Consider the following 18,348-nt stretch of genomic DNA (forward strand, 5'->3'; position numbering starts at 1 on the left):
TTTGGGGAAAGTTTTAGGGCACTTAAGCCCTTGAAAAGGGGTTTACGGCCCAAGGGAGTTCCTTGGCCGTAAACTCCTAGAAACTTATGATTTTGATGTCTTTTGATGCCTAAAATAAGCACAAGCAATTTAGGGTAAAGGTCCTTAAGCATTAGGGGGAGTTTAGGGCACTAATTGCCCTTGAAAAGGGGTTTACGGCCCAAGGGAGTTCCTTGGCCGTAAACTCCTAGAACTTGCGTTTCTTGGATGCTTTTTGGCCTATAAAGATCATACCCTATCTCCTAAACAAGTTGTCTAACAAGGAATCGGGACTAGGAAGCCATAATGTTCCATTTTGGAGTTAACTCCCCAAGAACGATCTTGGGCGGTAAACTCCCGGATCTTGTAATCTAAACATGTTATTGTTGTTAATAAGCATTAAACAAGTACTGAAACACATATAGAAAAGTAGACTCACAATCTGGGATGAAAACCCGAAGATCCGTCAGAGAGAATATGGCTTTTCTCTATTTGGAATTGTGAATAATGAATAAATTTAATTCAGAAAAGTATTTATAGTCTTGGAATATTTTGGCAGAAAATATTTTTATTCCTGACGTTGGACTGTAACAGTATGAAACTTGGAATGCCCAATTTTCACAAAACCAGGAGCATCCACTCTCCTGATATCCTCTAAAACATAACCCTAATGTACACAAACTTGTTCGGAAAAACTTGAAAATCACTGAAACTGAACTAGCTTCTATTGAATAGATGATGTTCGTACAAATGGAAATTTCGGGTTGTCACAGCCAGGCGTGTCGTTTGTTCGATACTCTCCTGGAGTCTATGAGTCCTTTTGCCTTAGTCAGCAGTCTTCACTGCTGAGGCATATGTTATTTTCCCTGATTTCTTTTGCTTTCTTTAATAATCAAATTTTGTATTTTGATAATGATAGCGATTAAGGGAAAACTACTTTTTACCACATAACTCCGTCCAGTCTTGGTAGAAGACTGCATTTATTAAAGAAAATATAGGATTTTCTGGAAAAGACTCTAATTTATTGGATACTCTAAAACTACCACTTTTATTAAAGTTATTTGAATAAAATGACACTGAATACTTATGAACTCACCAGCATTTGTAAAAATGCTGATACTCGCTTTTCAAATAACTTGTATTCTCAGGTCAGCATTAGACAGGTACATCCCCGGAGCTTCTGACGAAGACAGTTTAGTACCAAGTTGCACCTATATTATTTACTTATATTACTTTGATATATTGTAATGTAAACCATGTAAAACTCTTACTATTAATGCAATGTTTTGTTGTACTTTGATTACTATAATGCATGTGTTGTGATGTGACAACTATACTAGAAAGAGAACATATACAACGATACTAGAACAAGTAACAATACATTACAATGAATACATTAACATAAATGTGATCCACTGTATCGGAGCATGCCTTCAATGTCATGGCCCGAGTTGTAGCCAGAGTCTCTTGGAGGGAGAGCATGAGTTTGCGTATAGATCTATACTAGATTGACTATCCTACACCTTGCTGCTAGCTATAGCCGGACCTGCAGGTCTGCGGGTGCCAAACGTCATACCTTTTTACGACTTACATTGTCGTGTTTCATAGTCGATAGTATGGTACAATTAATCACATAATACCTTGATATAAATCCAGTTTAAGGTAGTTAGTACAGCAGTAGTTCCTATAATACAACACTACAGTACTATATTAATTTACCCTTTACATACATTTAGTGATCATGTCACTTAAACATTAATGTACAAACTATATTTTGATAATGATAGTTACACTTGGGAAAATTACACACTTTTACAATAAACGAACATACAAAACAGTCATGCCTTGGTAGGAGGCTACTTTTAGTAGAAAATATAGGATTTTCTAGGAGGTTCAAACTTTTACAAACACTTACAAACATTCATATACTTTATTGCAAATGTTTACAAACTCATACTTCAAAATCGCGTTCAAACATTTTGATACAAACACCGACACTAAATACTTATGAACTCACCAGCTTTAATGCTGATAAACTCTTTCAAAATAACTTATATTCTCAGGTCATCAGTAGACAGGTACCGAGGCCAACTTTTGAGAAAATGGAGCGCATTCAAGACTCATCTTATTATTTTGATTTACATTTTTGGTGTTTATAACAGTACAGAACACGCTTGTATTAAAATGATATATTTAATGCAATGCATGATGCTGTTTGCTTGTTTACTATTTACTGTGTTGTGATACTTTACTTGACGTCCTCCACCCCATAACGTTTCCGCCGTTCTCGGTTTTGGGGTGTGACACAATGCTCATGAAAGCTTTGCTAAATTGCATAGTCTATTGTGGAACTCAAGAATCAAACAAGGCTTGTAAAAGCTTTGCTTAAATTGCATAGACTTCTATTGTGGAACTCAAGAATAAAGAAATCCTCATCAAAGCTTTGCTAAATTGCGAAGACTACTTCTATTGTGGAACTCAAAAATTAAACAATGCTCATCAAAGAATTGCTAAATTTAATAGAATTCTAATGTGTAACTCAAGAATGAAAAAACGCTCATCAAAGCTTTTCTTAAATTGCATACACTTCTATTGTGAAACTCAAGAATTAAACAATGCTCATCACAGTTTTGATAAATTTCAAAGACTACTTCTCTTGTGGAACTCAAGATCTAATCAATACTCGTAAATGCTTTGCTAAATTGCAAAGACTTCTAATGTGGAACCCAAGAATGAATTGGCTCATGAAAGATTTGCTAAATCGCATAGACTTCTATTGTGGAACTCAAGAATCAAACAATGCTCATCAAAGCTCATCAAAGCTGTGCTTAAATGGCATAGACTTCTATTCTGGAACACAAGAATTAAATGATGCTTAACAAAGCTTTGCTAAATTGTGTAGACTTCTAATGAGGAACTCAAGAATGAAACGATTCTCCTCAAAGCTTTGCTTAAATTGCATACACTTCTATTGTGGAACTCAAGAATTAAACAATGCTCATCAATGCTTTGATAAATTGCAAAGACTACTTTTATTGTGAAACTCAAGAACTACTTGGCTCATCAATGTTTTGCTAAATTGCATAGACTTCTAATGTGGAACCAAAGAATGAAACAATGCTCATGCAAGCTTTGCTAAATTGCATAGACTTCTATAGTGAAACTCAAGAATCAAATAATGCTGATCAATGTTTTGTTTATATTGCATAGACTTCTATTGTGGAACTCAAGAATGAAACGATGCTCATCAAAGCTTTGCTAAATTGCATATACTCCTAATGTGGAACTCAAGAATGAAACACTGCTCGCAAAGCTTTGCTTAAATTGCATAGACTTCTATTATGGAACTCAAGCATAAAGAAATGCTCATCAAAGATTTGCTAAATTGCATAGACTTCTAATGTGGAACTCAAGAATGAAACAATGCCCATCAAAGCATTGCTTAAATTGCATAGACTTCTATTGTGGAAATCAGGAATTAAACAATGCTCATCAAAGCTTTGTTAAATTGCGAAGACTACTTCTATTATGGGACTCAATAATTAAACAATGCTCATCAAAGCTTTCCTAAATTGCTCAGACTTCTAATGTGGAACTCAAGAATGAAACAATGCTCATAAAAGCTTTGCTTAAATTGTATAGACTTCTATTATGGAACTCAAGAATTAAACAATGCTCTTCAATGCTTTGCTAAGTTGCAAAAATTACTTTTATTGTGGAACTCAAGAATTAAACAATGGTTATGAAAGCCTTGCTAAATTGCATAGACTTCTACTGTGGAACTAAAGAATGAAATAATGATCATTAAAGCTTTGCTTAAATTGCATGGACTTTTATTGTGGAACTCAAGAACTAAACAATGCTCATAAAAGCTTTACTAAATTGCGAAGACTACATCTATTGTGGAACTCAATAAACAATGTTCATCAAAGCTTTGCTAAATTGCATAGACTTCTAACTAAAGAATGAAACAATGCTCATTAAAGCATTGCATAAATTGCATACACTTCTATTGTGGAACTCAAGATTTAAACAATGCTCTTCAAGGATTTGCTAAATTGCATAGACTTCTAATGTGGAACCCAGGAATGAGACCATGCTCATCAAAGCTTTGCAAAATTGCATAGAATTATGTTTTGGAACTCACGAATCAAAGAATGCTCATCAAAGCTTTGCTTAAATTGCATAGACTTCTATTATGGAACTCAAGAATTTAAAGATGCTCATCAAAGCTTTGCTAAATTGCATAGACTTCTAATGTGGAACTCAAGTATTTTACAATGCTCAATAAAGCATTGCTAAATTGCATAGACTTTTAATGTGAAACTCAAGAATGAAATAATGCTCATGATAGCTTTGCTAAATTGCATAGACTTCTATTGTCGAACTCAAGAATGAAACAATGCTCATCAAAGCTTTGCTTAAATTGCATAGACTTCTATTGTGAAACACAAGAATTAAACGATGGTCATCAAAGCTTTGCTAATTTGCACGGACTTCTAATGTGGAACTCAACAATTTAACAAAGCTCTTCAAAGCTTTGCTAAATTGCATACACATCTATTGTGGAACTCAAGAATGAAACAATGCTCATCAAAGCTTTGCCAAATTGCAAAGACTTCTATTGTGGAACTCAAGAATCAAACAATGCACACCAAAGCTTTGCTTAAAATCGCATAGACTTCTTTTGTGAAACTCAAGAACTAATCAATGCTCATACATGTTTTGCTAAATTGTAAAGACATCTAATGTGGAACCAAAGAATGAAACAATGCATGAAGCTTTGCTAAATTGCATAGACTTCTATTGTGGAACTCAAGAATCAAACAATGTTGGTCAATGCTTCGCTTATAATGCATAGAGTTCTGTTGTGGAACTCAAGAATGAAACGATGCTCATCAAATCTTTGCCAAATTGCATAGACTCCTAATGTGGAACTCAAGAATGAAACACTGCTCGTCAAAGCTTTGCTTAAATTGCATAGACTTCTATTATGGAACTCAAGCATAAAGAAATGCTCATCAAAGCTTTGCTAAATTGCATAGACTTCTAATGTGGAACTCAGGAATGAAACAATGCTCATCAAAGCATTGCTTAAATTGCATAGACTTCAATTGTGGAAATCAGGAATTAAACAATGCTCATAAAAGCTTTGTTAAATTGCGAAGACTACTTCTATTGTGGGACTCAAGAATTAAACAATGCTCATCAAAGCTTTCCTAAATTGCACAGACTTCTAATGTGGAACTCAAGAATGAAACAATGCTCATAAAAGCTTTGCTTAAATTGTATAGACTTCTATTGTGGAACTCAAGAATTAAACAATGCTCTTCAAAGCCTTGCTAAATTGCAAAAATTACTTTTATTGTGGAACTCAAGAATTAAACAATGGTTATGAAAGCCTTGCTTAAATTGCATAGACTTCTATTGTGGAACTCAAGAACTAAACGATGCTCATAAAAGCTTTGCTAAATTGCGAAGACTACTTCAATTGTGGAACTCAATAAATAAGGTTCATCAAAGCTTTGCTAAATTGCATAGACTTCTAACTAATGAATGAAACAATGCTCGTCAAAGCTTTGCGTAAATTGCATACACTTCTATTGTGGAACTCAAGAATTAAGCAAAGCTCCTCAAATCTTTGCTAAATTGGAAAGACTACTTCTATTGTGGAACTCAAGATTTAAACAATGCTCATCAAGCCTTTGCTAAATTGCATAGACTTATAATGTGGAACCCAAGAATGAAACCATGCTCATCAAAGCTTAGCTAAATTGCATAGACTTATGTTTTGGAACTCACGAATCAAACAATGCTCATCAAAGCTTTGCTTAAATTGCATAGACTTCTATTGTGGAACTCAAGTATTTTACAATGCTCAATAAAGCATTGATAAATTGCATACACTTCTATTGTGGAACTCAAGAATCAAACAATTCTCATCAAAGCTTTGCTTAAATTGCGTAGACTTCTATTGTGGAACACAAGAATTAAACGATGCTCATCAAGGCTTTGCTAATTTGCACGGACTTCTAATGTGGAACTCAAGAATTAAGCAAATCTCTCAAAGGTTTGCAAAATTGCGAAAATGACTTTTATTGTGGTACTAAATTGCATAGACTTCTACTGTGGAACTGAAGAATGAAATAATGCTCACCAAAGCTTTGCTTAAATTACATAGACTTCTATTATGGAACTCAAGAACTAAACAATGCTCATAAAAGCTTTGCTAAATTGTGAAGACTACTTCTATTATGGAACTCAATAAACAATGTTAATCAAAGCTTTGCTAAATTGCATAGACTTCTAATGTGGAACTAAAGAATGAAACAATGCTCATCAAAACTTTGCATAAATTGCATACACTCCTCTTGTGGAACTCATGAATTATACAATGATCATCAAAGCTTTGCTAAATTGCAAGGACTACTTCTATTATGGAACTCAAGTAAAACGCTCATCAATGCTTTGCTAAATTTCAAAGACTTCTAATGTGGAACCCAAGAATAAAACAATGCTCATCAAAGCTTTGTTAAATTGCATAGACTTATATTGTGGAACTCAAGAATCAAACAATGCTCATCAAAGCTTTGAATAAATTCCATAGACTTTTATTGTAGAACTCAAGAATTAAAGATGGTCATCAAAGCTTTGGTAAATTGCATAGACTTCTATTGTGGAACTCAAGAATTAAACAATGCTCATCAAAGCATTACTAAATGGAATAGTCTTCTAATGTGAAACTCAAGAATGAAACAATGCTCATGAAATCTTTGCTAAATTGTGTAGAAATCAGTTGTGGAACCCAAGAATCAAACAATGCTCATCAAAGCTTTGCTTAAATTGCATAGACTTCTATTGTGGAACACAAGAACTAAATGATGCTAATCAAAGCTTTGCTAAATTGCGTATACTTCTAATGTGGAACTCAAGAAAGGAACAATTCTCGTCAAAGCTTTGCTTAAATTGCATACACTTTTATTGTGGAACTCAAGAATTAAACAATGCTCATCAATGCTTTGATAAATTGCAAAGACTACTTCTATTGTGGAACTCAAGAACTAATCAATGCTTTGCTAAATTGCATAGACTTCTGATGTGGAACCCAAGAATTAAACAATACTCATGCACGCTTTGCTAAATTGCATAGACTTCTATTGTGGAACCCAAGAATTAAACAATGGTGATCAATGCTTTGCTTAGATTGCATAGACTTCTAATGTGGAACTCAAGAATGAAACAATGCTCATCGAAGCATTGCTTAAATTGCATAGAGTTATATTGTGGAACTCATGAATTAAACAATGCTCATCAAAGCTTTACTAAATTGCGAAGACTACTTCTATTGTGGAACTCAAGAATGAAACAATGCTCATTAAAGCTTCCCTAAATTGCATAGACTTCTAATGTGGAACTCAAGAATGAAACAACGCTCATCAAATCTTTGCTTAAATTGTATTGAATTCTATTTTGTAAATCAAGAATTAAAAAAAAAGCTCTTCAGAGCTTTGCAAAATTGCGAAAATGACTTTTATTGTGGAACTCAAGAATTAAACAATGCTCATCAAAGCATTACTAAATGGAATAGTCTTCTAATGTGTAACTCAAGAATGAAACAATGCTCATGAAATCTTTGCTAAATTGCGTAGAAATCAATTGTGGAACCCAAGAATCAAACAATGCTCATCAAAACTTTGCTTAAATTGCATAGACTTCTATTGTGGAACACAAGAACTAAACGATGCTAATCAAAGCTTTGCTAAATTGCGTATACTTCTAATGTGGAACTCAAGAAAGAAACAATTCTCGTCAAAGCTTTGCTTAAATTGCATACACTTTTATTGTGGAACTCAAGAATTAAACAATGCTCATCAATGCTTTGATAAATTGCAAAGACTACTTCTATCGTGGAACTCAAGAACTAATCAATGCTTTGCTAAATTGCATAGACTTCTAATGTGGAACCCAAGAATTAAACAATACTCATGCACGCTTTGCTAAATTGCATAGACTTCTATTGTGGAACTCAAGAATTAAACAATGCTGATCAATGCTTTGCTTAAATTGCATAGACTTCTAATGTGGAACTCAAGAATGAAACAATGCTCATCGAAGCATTGCTTAAATTGCATAGAGTTATATTGTGGAACTCATGAATTAAACAATGCTCATCAAAGCTTTACTAAATTGCGAAGACTACTTCTATTGTGGAACTCAAGAATGAAACAATGCTCATTAAAGCTTCCCTAAATTGCATAGACTTCTAATGTGGAACTCAAGAATGAAACAACGCTCATCAAATCTTTGCTTAAATTGTATTGAATTCTATTTTGTAAATCAAGAATTAAAAAAAAGCTCTTCAGAGCTTTGCTAAATTGCGAAAATGACTTTTATTGTGGAACTCAAGAATTAAACAATGCTCATCAAAGCATTACTAAATGGAATAGTCTTCTAATGTGTAACTCAAGAATGAAACAATGCTCATGAAATCTTTGCTAAATTGCGTAGAAATCGAACCCAAGAATCAAACAATGCTCATCAAAGCTTTGCTTAAATTGCATAGACTTCTATTGTGGAAAAAAAGAACTAAACGATGCTAATCAAAGCTTTGCTAAATTGCGTATACTTCTAATGTGGAACTCAAGAAAGAAACAATTCTCGTCAAAGCTTTGCTTAAATTGCATACACTTTTATTGTGGAACTCAAGAATTAAACAATGCTCATCAATGCTTTGATAAATTGCAAAGACTAGTTCTATTGTGGAACTCAAGAACTAATCAATGCTTTGCTAAATTGCATAGACTTCTAATGTGGAACCCAAGAATTAAACAATACTCATGCACGCTTTGCTAAATTGCATAGACTTCTATTGTGGAACTCAAGAATTAAATAATGCTGATCAATGCTTTGCTTAAATTGCATAGACTTCTAATGTGGAACTCAAGAATGAAACAATGCTCATCGAAGCATTGCTTAAATTGCATAGAGTTATATTGTGGAACTCATGAATTAAACAATGCTCATCAAAGCTTTAGTAAATTGCGAAGACTACTTCTATTGTGGAATTCAAAAATGAAACAATGCTCATTAAAGCTTCCCTAAATTGCATAGACTTCTAATGTGGAACTCAAGAATGAAACAACGCTCATCAAATCTTTGCTTAAATTGTATTGAATTCTATTTTGTAAATCAAGAATTAAAAAAAAGCTCTTCAGAGCTTTGCTAAATTGCGAAAATGACTTTTATTGTGGAACTCAAGAATTAAACAATGGATATAAAAGCCTTGCTAAATTGCATAGACTTCTCTTGTGGAACTAAATAATGATATAATGCCCATCAAAGCTTTGCTTAAATTGCATAGACTTCTATTGTGGAACTCAATGTAACAACCCGAAATTCATATCCCTAAATGTAACCCTTCTCGCGACTCGTTCCGACCATCCAATTGCCGTTTCCGATTTCGTTTCCAATCCCGGCATTTTATTAAGTCGTTAATGTGGGTTTTATTTTATGACTTAATAAGTGACTTAATACCCTTAGAACTCATTCTAACGTCTCATATTAATGATCGGAACATTTCTAGAATCAACCATATCGGGTTACAGCAAATTGGCCGGGTGCGACCAAAAGCCCCGTCTAACGCCGGTATCGGGTAGAATTCTACCGTGTCCCGAACTTGGACACTATTTAAAGTGATCCATGTCTTCATTTTGAAGCTTTTGCTCCATTCTACAACTTTCACTCCAACCTCTCTCCTCAAACTAGAATTAAAGGTCCAATTCTCAAGTTTAAGGTCTCAAATCTTCAAGGTACCTTCCCTAATTTGTTATGCAACCTCTCAAGCCTTCAAATTCGAGTTTTAACCATGGAATAGGACCATTACCATGAGTTTACGGCCCTAGAACATTCCTAGGCCATAAACTCATATAAAGGGGGTTTTTGGAGCAACAAAACCCTTCCAAACCTCAATTGGACGTTGAATATGGCTAGATGACTTTATGAAATGGAATTAGAATGCCTCAAGCCATGATTTAAAGCTTTATATATATGAGTTTACGGCCCTGGAAGGTGCCTAGGCCATAAACACATATTTAAAGGGTTTTTAAGCCATTTAACCCTTCCAAGACACAAACAAGACTTAGATATGACTTTTAGAAAATTGGAAATGAACCTAGAACACCTTAGACATAAATTTTGAAGGGTTTGTGTGAGTTTACGGCCAAGGCTTGTGCTTGGGCCGTAAACTCCTTATACAAGGGTGTAAAATCATTTTCAAGGTGTTAGAAAGCCATCCAACACCACCAAAAGCCTTGGAATAAATCATAGGACCAACCAAAAATAGTTTAAGGGCTTTAAACACATCACAACTCTTCATTTGAGAGTTTACGGCCATAGAACATGCTCCATGGCCGTAAACTCCTAAAAGTGTGTCATTTAGTGTCTAAAAATCATTTCAAGGCTTGTAGGAATTTTTAGAATCACATGTGATTAATTTTGAGACCTTAAAAACAATTATTCAAGGGGATATGAGAGTTTACGGCCATAGGCCCCATGCTAAGGCCGTAAACTCCCTTAAGTGTTGTATTTGGTGATTTTAATTCAACCCAAGCCTTAGGTAAAATTATTCCAAGCATTTCCAAGTGTTAATATCCATTTGTGACCCATTAAACACCATAAACCACCCCAACATGAGTTTACGGCCGTAAACTCATGGGGAATGGGTGTTTAGGCCGTAAACTTCATTAGGGAGTTTACTCTTGGGGAGTAAACTCAAATTCCAAGTCCCTCGCTTCAATTCCCGTCCATAGATATCACCCGGGTCACTCCAAACACCCGTTTTGAGGTGTTTTCGTTCGTTGGAGTGTAACTCCATATCTAATTAGAGTTTATGAATTTAAATAGATATATTTGTATGCCATTTCATATTACATAGGAACCTCGCGTGTTATCAGGCCTCAATTCGACGTTTAGCACCCAAAATCGACACACTTCCGCGTCCGGTGAGTTCATACCCCTACCCCTTTTTTCAATTGTTTTTCAATGTTTTCAGGGGGGAATAAAAGCAAAAGAACAAGAATATCTTGTCCTTAAACTTATGATTTCAGTCAAATGGTTTCATAATTATACATTTTAAGAATTGAAAACCTTTTAACAAACTGTTTTAACTTACAGAGTTGTTTGTTTTAACCCGATTTTCAATTCTTATTACACTCTGTTATATTGTATACTTTACCTTTGATTGTTCACATTTAAACTGATAGAACACATAAACCATTATAATGTCTGTAATAAAACACTAAGGTTCGAGTGTAAAAGACAGACACCATTAGAAAACATAAAACATCTGTACGTCCTTAACAATACACCTAGGTTCGAGTGTGATATATAAATACCATCATAACACACAAATCACTGTAATGTCCTTAATAATACACCTAGGATCGAGTGTAAAGGACCGTAATCATTAAATAACACCTAGGCTCGAGTGTAATGTCCTTAATAATACACCTAGGATCGAGTGTAAAAGGACAGTCATCATTAGATAACACCTAGGCTTGAGTGTAATGTCCTTAATAAAACACCTAGGCTCGAGTGTAAAGGACAGGTACGTAGAACATAGCTAGTCGTAAATACTACTTTCCTAGTCGAAAAGTAAAGAGTAATCTTAAAGATTGGAGACACGTCCTTGTAACACTTCCATGGCACGAGATAGTGGAGGACTAACCCTGTAACCAGAATCTCCATTCGTAGGAGAGCGTGGCTTGAGTGTATAGATCTATACGGGACTGACAATCCCACACCTGGCTGCTAGCCACAGCCGAACCGAAAGGTTCAAGGGTGACGAAAGTCATAGAAAGGATACTAGCCATGGTTCGAGTCATATCCAGTCTGAGTATGGTTAAGGACTCGCAATCAGGATTATTAACACTTCACGAGTTTTTTATTAGTTTTATGTACGTAATAAAAATAATGTACGTTCAAGGATATCAGGCACACATACACACAGTTAGGAAAACATGGGGTTTTCCTGGGGAGAACACTAAACATAACCAGAACCAGTAAAGATCCACACACACACAGTCAGGAAAACATGGGGTTTTTCTGGGGAAAACACTGAACATAACCAGAACCGATAAAGATACATACACACACAGTCAGGGAAACATGGGGTTTTCCTGGGAAGGACACCGAACATAATCAGAATTGGTAATAGTTCACACACACACAATTAGGAGAACATGGGGTTCTTCCTGAGTAACAGTAGTATGTAACTAGAAAAGTGTAACAAGTTAAACAACTGAACTACAATTCACAAGAACATTCATATTTTCATTGTACATCGTTTACTTTACTTTCGGATTTGGAAACTAACTTTACATAAGAAAATATGGCATTTTCTTGGATAACCACTTTTTCAGGAAACCAAAGGAACTCGTACATTTTCAGAAAAACTAACCGCTTATGAACTCACCAGCTTTATGCTGATTTTCAAACCGCTTGTATTCTCAGGTCCGTGTTAGACAGGTACTCGAAGATCCTTATGTGCGAAGTCGGAGTTCTCAGAAGACTCGTTTCGTGTTGTTTATATATACTATGTATCACATGTATAACTTTTGCTTTTGAAACAACTGTAAAACTTTGATATATGTAATGTAATGGTTGATTTACTTTACTTACTATGTACATTGGATTTGATACTCAACGTGGAGTCAACCCTGGAAATGTTTCCGCCTTCGGTTTTCGGGGTGTGACACTCAAGAACTAAACAATGCTCATAAAAGCTTAGCTAAATTGCGAAGACTACATCTATTATGGAACTCAATAAACAATGTTCATTAAAGCTTTGCTAAATTGCATAGACTTCTAATGTGGAGCTAAAGAATGAAACAATGCTCATCAAAGCTTTGCAAAAATTGCATACACTTCTATTGTGGAACGCAAGAATTAAGCAATGCTCTTCAAGGCTTTGCTAAATTGGAAAGACTACTTCTACGGTGGAACTCAAGATTTAAACAATGCACTTCATGGCTTTGCTAAATTGCATAGACTTCTAATGTCCCCAAGAATGAAACCGTGCTCATCAAAGCTTTGCTAAATTGCATGGACTTATGTTTTGGAACTCACGAATAAAACAATGCTCATAAAAGCTTTGCTAAATTTGATAGACTTCTATTATGGAACTCAAGTATTTTACAATGCTCAATTAAGCATTTCTAAATTGCATAGACTTCTAATGTGAAACTCAAGAAGGAAACAATGCTCATGAAAGCTGTGCTAAATTGCATACACTTCTATTTTGGAACTCAAGAATCAAACAATGTTGATCAAAGCTTTGCTTAAATTGCATAGACTTCTATTATGGAACACAAGAATTATATAATGCTCATCAAAGCTTTGCTAAATTGCAAGGACTTCTAATGTGGAACTCAAGAATTAAACAATGCTCGTCAAAGCTTCGCTTAAATTGTATAGACTTCTATTGTGGAACTAAAAAAATAAGGAATTGTTCATCAATGCTTTGTTAAATTGCGAAGACTACTTCTATTGTTGAACTCAATGTCACACCCCCAAAACCGATGAACGGCAGAAACGTTCTGGTGTGGAGGACGTCACGTACAGTATCACAACAATGCAAAGTAGTAAACAAGCAACAACATCATCCATTGCATTAATAGTATAATTTCATACAAGTTTGTTCTGTCAATTTATATAGACACCAAAAATTATATACATCAAAAATGAAAGAGGAGTCTTGAACTAGCTCCTTCTTCTCAAAACCTAGCACCTGTACCTGTCTACTGGCGACCTGAGAATACAAGTTATTTTGAAAAAGAGTATCAGCTTTAAGGCTGGTGAGATCATAAGTATATTAGTGTCTGCGTTTGTATGAAAGCATTTGTAAGATGTTTTGTAAGATGTACTGTGTATGTTTGTAAAAGTTTTATATTTGATTGAACTCTCCTAGAAAACCCTATGTTTTCTACTAAAGTAGCCTTCTACCAAGGCATCTAGTATTTGTGTGTGTGTCTCTTGAAAAAGTGTGTATTTTCCCAAATCCGACTATCATTATCCAAAATAAAATTTTTACATTATTCTTTATTGTGTGAATATCACAAAGTAAAAAGTAAAGGGAAAATGTTATATTACTGTAATGTAGTAATTATTAACTACTGCTGTACTAGCTACCTTAAACCAAATGTAAATTTTAAGGTAACATGTGATCGGCCTGTATCTTGCTACCGACTTAGCTGAAAAACGACAATGTAAGATGCCGTAAAAATGACGTTTGGCACCCGTAGACTTGTAAGTCCCACTGTAGCGAGTAGCAAGGTGTAGGATAATCAATCCAATATAGATCTATACGCAAACTCATACGCTCCCCAATGAAGGAGATTTTGATACAAAAACAGTCATGGCAGGTAGTGCCATGCCCTGCTTAATGGCTCACATAAATGTGGTTAATGTATATGAAATGTGATTTGTGTGATAGCTATATTGTGTGTTCTTTCTCTGTCTTGCCTTTATATTTGTTTCTCATCATAGTGTCTATTGTTTGTTTCTCATCACTCTGTTTCATGCTTGATTCTCATCATAGTATGCATTCACTCATGTATCAACTGACTCATTGTATGTTTCATTGTTCTAGTAATAGTATCTTCCTAAACTACCCCTATGGTAGCTTACTAGTAATGTATGAACATGTTTGTATACCCTTGCTACCCAAGGGCATGGAATTGAATGAAAGAAATAACCTTTTATATCTATATACATATACATAATATATAACTAGGATTCAAACGATCTTCAGACAACTAACCTTGATACCCTAAGACCACAATCAAACAAGAACAAGAAGCAGGGTAGACTAGCAGTCCTAAGTCCTTTCAGTCTTACTTATAAAACTATATCTATACAGATACATAGAATATAAGTTTAAAAGAGTTTAAGTAAGAGTATTTGACAATTAAAGGAGTTTGTAAGGCAGTTTGAGGTAAAATAGTTTTATAAATAGTTTGGAAAGTAAGAAAACCATTTGCTTGGTAGTCATTAATCACATTTAAAAAAACTTTAAAGGTTAATTTAGGGGTATGAACTCACCTGCAGTGAGTGGTTCTGATGACAATGTTGGATCAGTTGCTAAGTGCCAAGTGGTGACTTGAGTACACACGCGAATCCTTTTTGGATGATACTTAAGAGGATCTTCGGGTCCTTGCTTTGCAGAAGTGTAAGAAATGATAAAAATGACCAAGGATAGTATATATAGGAGGGTGTGTGCGGCTGGAGGGGTGTGTGGTTGGCCTGTGTGCGGCCGCACACACCTGGTTTAATGTGTTTGGCCCGAATTTTTGATGCTACACCCAATCTAACCCATCCTCCGACACGTATCTCAATTATACTAAGCTTTAAGCACTCTTTTAGACCCTAAACTTCATTATAAAATAACAAAACAAAGCTAACTTTGATAAAAATGAAGAATGTAAGCTAGAAATTTTGGGTTGTCACATCATCCCCTCCTTAGAAGGAATTTCGTCCCGAAATTAGAATTTAACCAATTAAGTAATTACAAGTAACTAAGCAAAAAGATGAGGGTATTTCAGTTTCATCTGATCCTCTCGTTCCCAAGTGAATTCAGGTCCTCGCTTGGCGTTCCAACGAACCTTCACTATTGGGATACGGCTTTGTTTTGTTTGCTTGACCTCTCGGTCCATGATCTCTACTGGTTCTTCCACGAAGTTGAGGCTCTCGTTGATCTTGATCTCGTCGAGTGGGATTACAAGAGTCTTGTCGGACATATACTTTTTTAGGTTAGATACGTGGAAGGTAGAATGTACGTTACTAAGTTCGCTCGGTAGATTGAGTTTGTAAGCTACTGGGCCGATTCTGGAAAGAATCTTGAAAGGCCCAATGTACCTTGGATTTAGCTTTCCACGCTTTCTGAAGCGTATCAAGCCCTTCCAGGGTGAGACCTTCAATAAAGCATGGTCGCCCACCTGTAATTCCAACGGTTTTCTACGTTTATCAGCGTAGCTTTTCTGTCGGTCTCTGGAGGCTTTCAATCGTTCACGGGTCTGAACGATCTTCTCCGTCGTTTCCCATATGATCTCCGGACCTGTGAGAGTGCTTTCAGGAACTCGTCATTTAGCTTATTGGGTATCACCCACCTCAGCCAAGCACAGAGGGGATCTGCACTTGCGGCCATAGAGGGCCTCGAATGGAGCAGCCTTTATGCTTGTGTGATAACTGTTGTTGTAGGAAAATTTGACAAGGGGTAAATGAGAATCCTATTCCTTCCCAAAGTCGATCACACAGGCTTGCAACATATCTTCCAAGGTTTGAATAGTCCTCTCACTTTGTCCGTCTTGGGCAACTTGGTAATGAAATCCATAGTGATCCGCTCCCACTTCCATTCTGGGATCTCAGGCTGTTGAGGGAGGCCTGAGGGTTTCTGGTACTCGATCTTGACCTTTGCGCAAGTAAGGCATTTACTCACGAAGGTAGCAATCTCTGCTTTCATGTTAGGCCACCAGTATAACTTTTTAAGATCCAGATACATCTTATCTGAACCTGGGTGGACGAAATAACGAGTGTTGTGCGCCTCATTCATGACTAAGTCTCTAAAACCACCAAATTTCGGGGTCCAGATCCGATTCATGAGATAATAAGCTCCGCCACTCTTGACTTCCAAGTTCTTATCCATCCCCCACAGGGATTCACTGGTCACATTTTCAGTTTTCAAAGCGTCGAGCTGAGTCGCCTGTATTTGTGTGGATAAGTGTGAATGGATAGTCATAGTCAATGATTTATTTGATCCTACGACCAGAATATTCTTTCTGACTTAGGGCGTCAGCTACTACATTGGCCTTGCCGGGATAATAACGAATTTCGCATTCGTAGTCACCGAGTAGCTCGACCCACCGTCGTTGTCTCATGTTGAGCTCCTTCTAGTCGAATATGTGTTGTAGGCTCTTGTGGTCTGTAAAGATTGTGCTCTTCGTACCGTATAGGTAATGTCTCCAGATCTTCAGAGCAAATACAACTGCTCCTAGTTCAAGATCGTGGGTCGTATAGTTGACCTCATGTGTCTTCACTTGTCTAAAGGCATAGGCGATGACCTAACCTCGCTGCATTAGGACACATCCGAGTCCGTGATTTGATGCATCACAATAGACAACAAAGTCTTCTATCCCTTTGGGGGGATAGTATTGGTGCGGTACACAAGGCTCGTTTGAGCGTTTGGAATGCTCTATCTTGCTTTTCTTCCCAGTCAAAGGATACGCCCTTCTGGGTAAGTGTTGTAAGAGGATTCGCTATGCGGGAGAAGTTCTGAATAAACCTGCGATAGTAACCAGCGAGGCCTAGAAATTGACAAATTTATGTAGGCGTCTTCGGTGCTGACCAGCTCGCAATGGCTTTAATTTTGGAAGGGTCCACGTGTATTCCCTCCTTGCTAACCACGTGCCCTAAGAATTCGACTCGTCGGATCCAAAATTCGCATTTCGAGAACTTCGCTTAAAGCTTCTCCACGCGTAGGGTTTCTAAGACTAATCACAGATGTTGGCTATGTTCCTCCTTACTTCGAGAGTAGATAAGTATGTCATCGATGAAGACGATGACGAACTGATCCAAGTAAGGACGACACACCCTATTCATTAAACCCATGAATATTGCGGGCGCGTTTGTTAATTCGAACGACATCACTACGAATTCATAGTGCCCATAACGAGTTCGGAAGGATATCTTCGGAACATCCTCCCTTAGCACTCGTAGTTGGTGATATCCGGATCTTAAGTTGATTTTTGAAAAGAAGTTCGCCCTTGAATTGATCGAATAAATCGTCTATCCTTGGCAAAGGATAACAATTCTTAACGATTAGTTTGTTGAGCTCCCTGTAGTCGATGCACATTCGAAACGATCCGTCTTTCTTCTTGACGAACAAGACTGGAGCTCCCCAGATTGAGAAGCTTGGTCTTATAAAGCCCTTGTTGAGCAGTTCGTTAAGTTGGCAGGATAGTTCTTGCATCTCTGCAGGTGCTAGACGATAAGGCGATTTGGCTACGGGGGTAGCCCTTGGAACTAAGTCGATTCTGAACTCGACTTGTCGTTGCGGAGGTAGTCCTGGTAGTTCTTATGGAAAGAGGTCGGGAAAGTCGCGTTCTACTGGAATGTTCTGAATAGATTTCATTTCTTGGCTCACATCGACCACATGAGCAAGGAATGCGCGACATTCCTTTCACAAGAATTTCTGAGCTTGAATGCTCGAGATGATACGAAGGTTCGTGTCGGGTTTGTCTCCATAAACTACTAGGGTTTCGCCAGACAAAAGATTAA

The sequence above is a fragment of the Lactuca serriola genome, chromosome 7 (genome assembly GCF_051521515.1).
Source record: "Lactuca serriola cultivar US96UC23 chromosome 7, Lser_US96UC23_V15, whole genome shotgun sequence".
Taxonomy (NCBI): domain Eukaryota; kingdom Viridiplantae; phylum Streptophyta; class Magnoliopsida; order Asterales; family Asteraceae; genus Lactuca; species Lactuca serriola.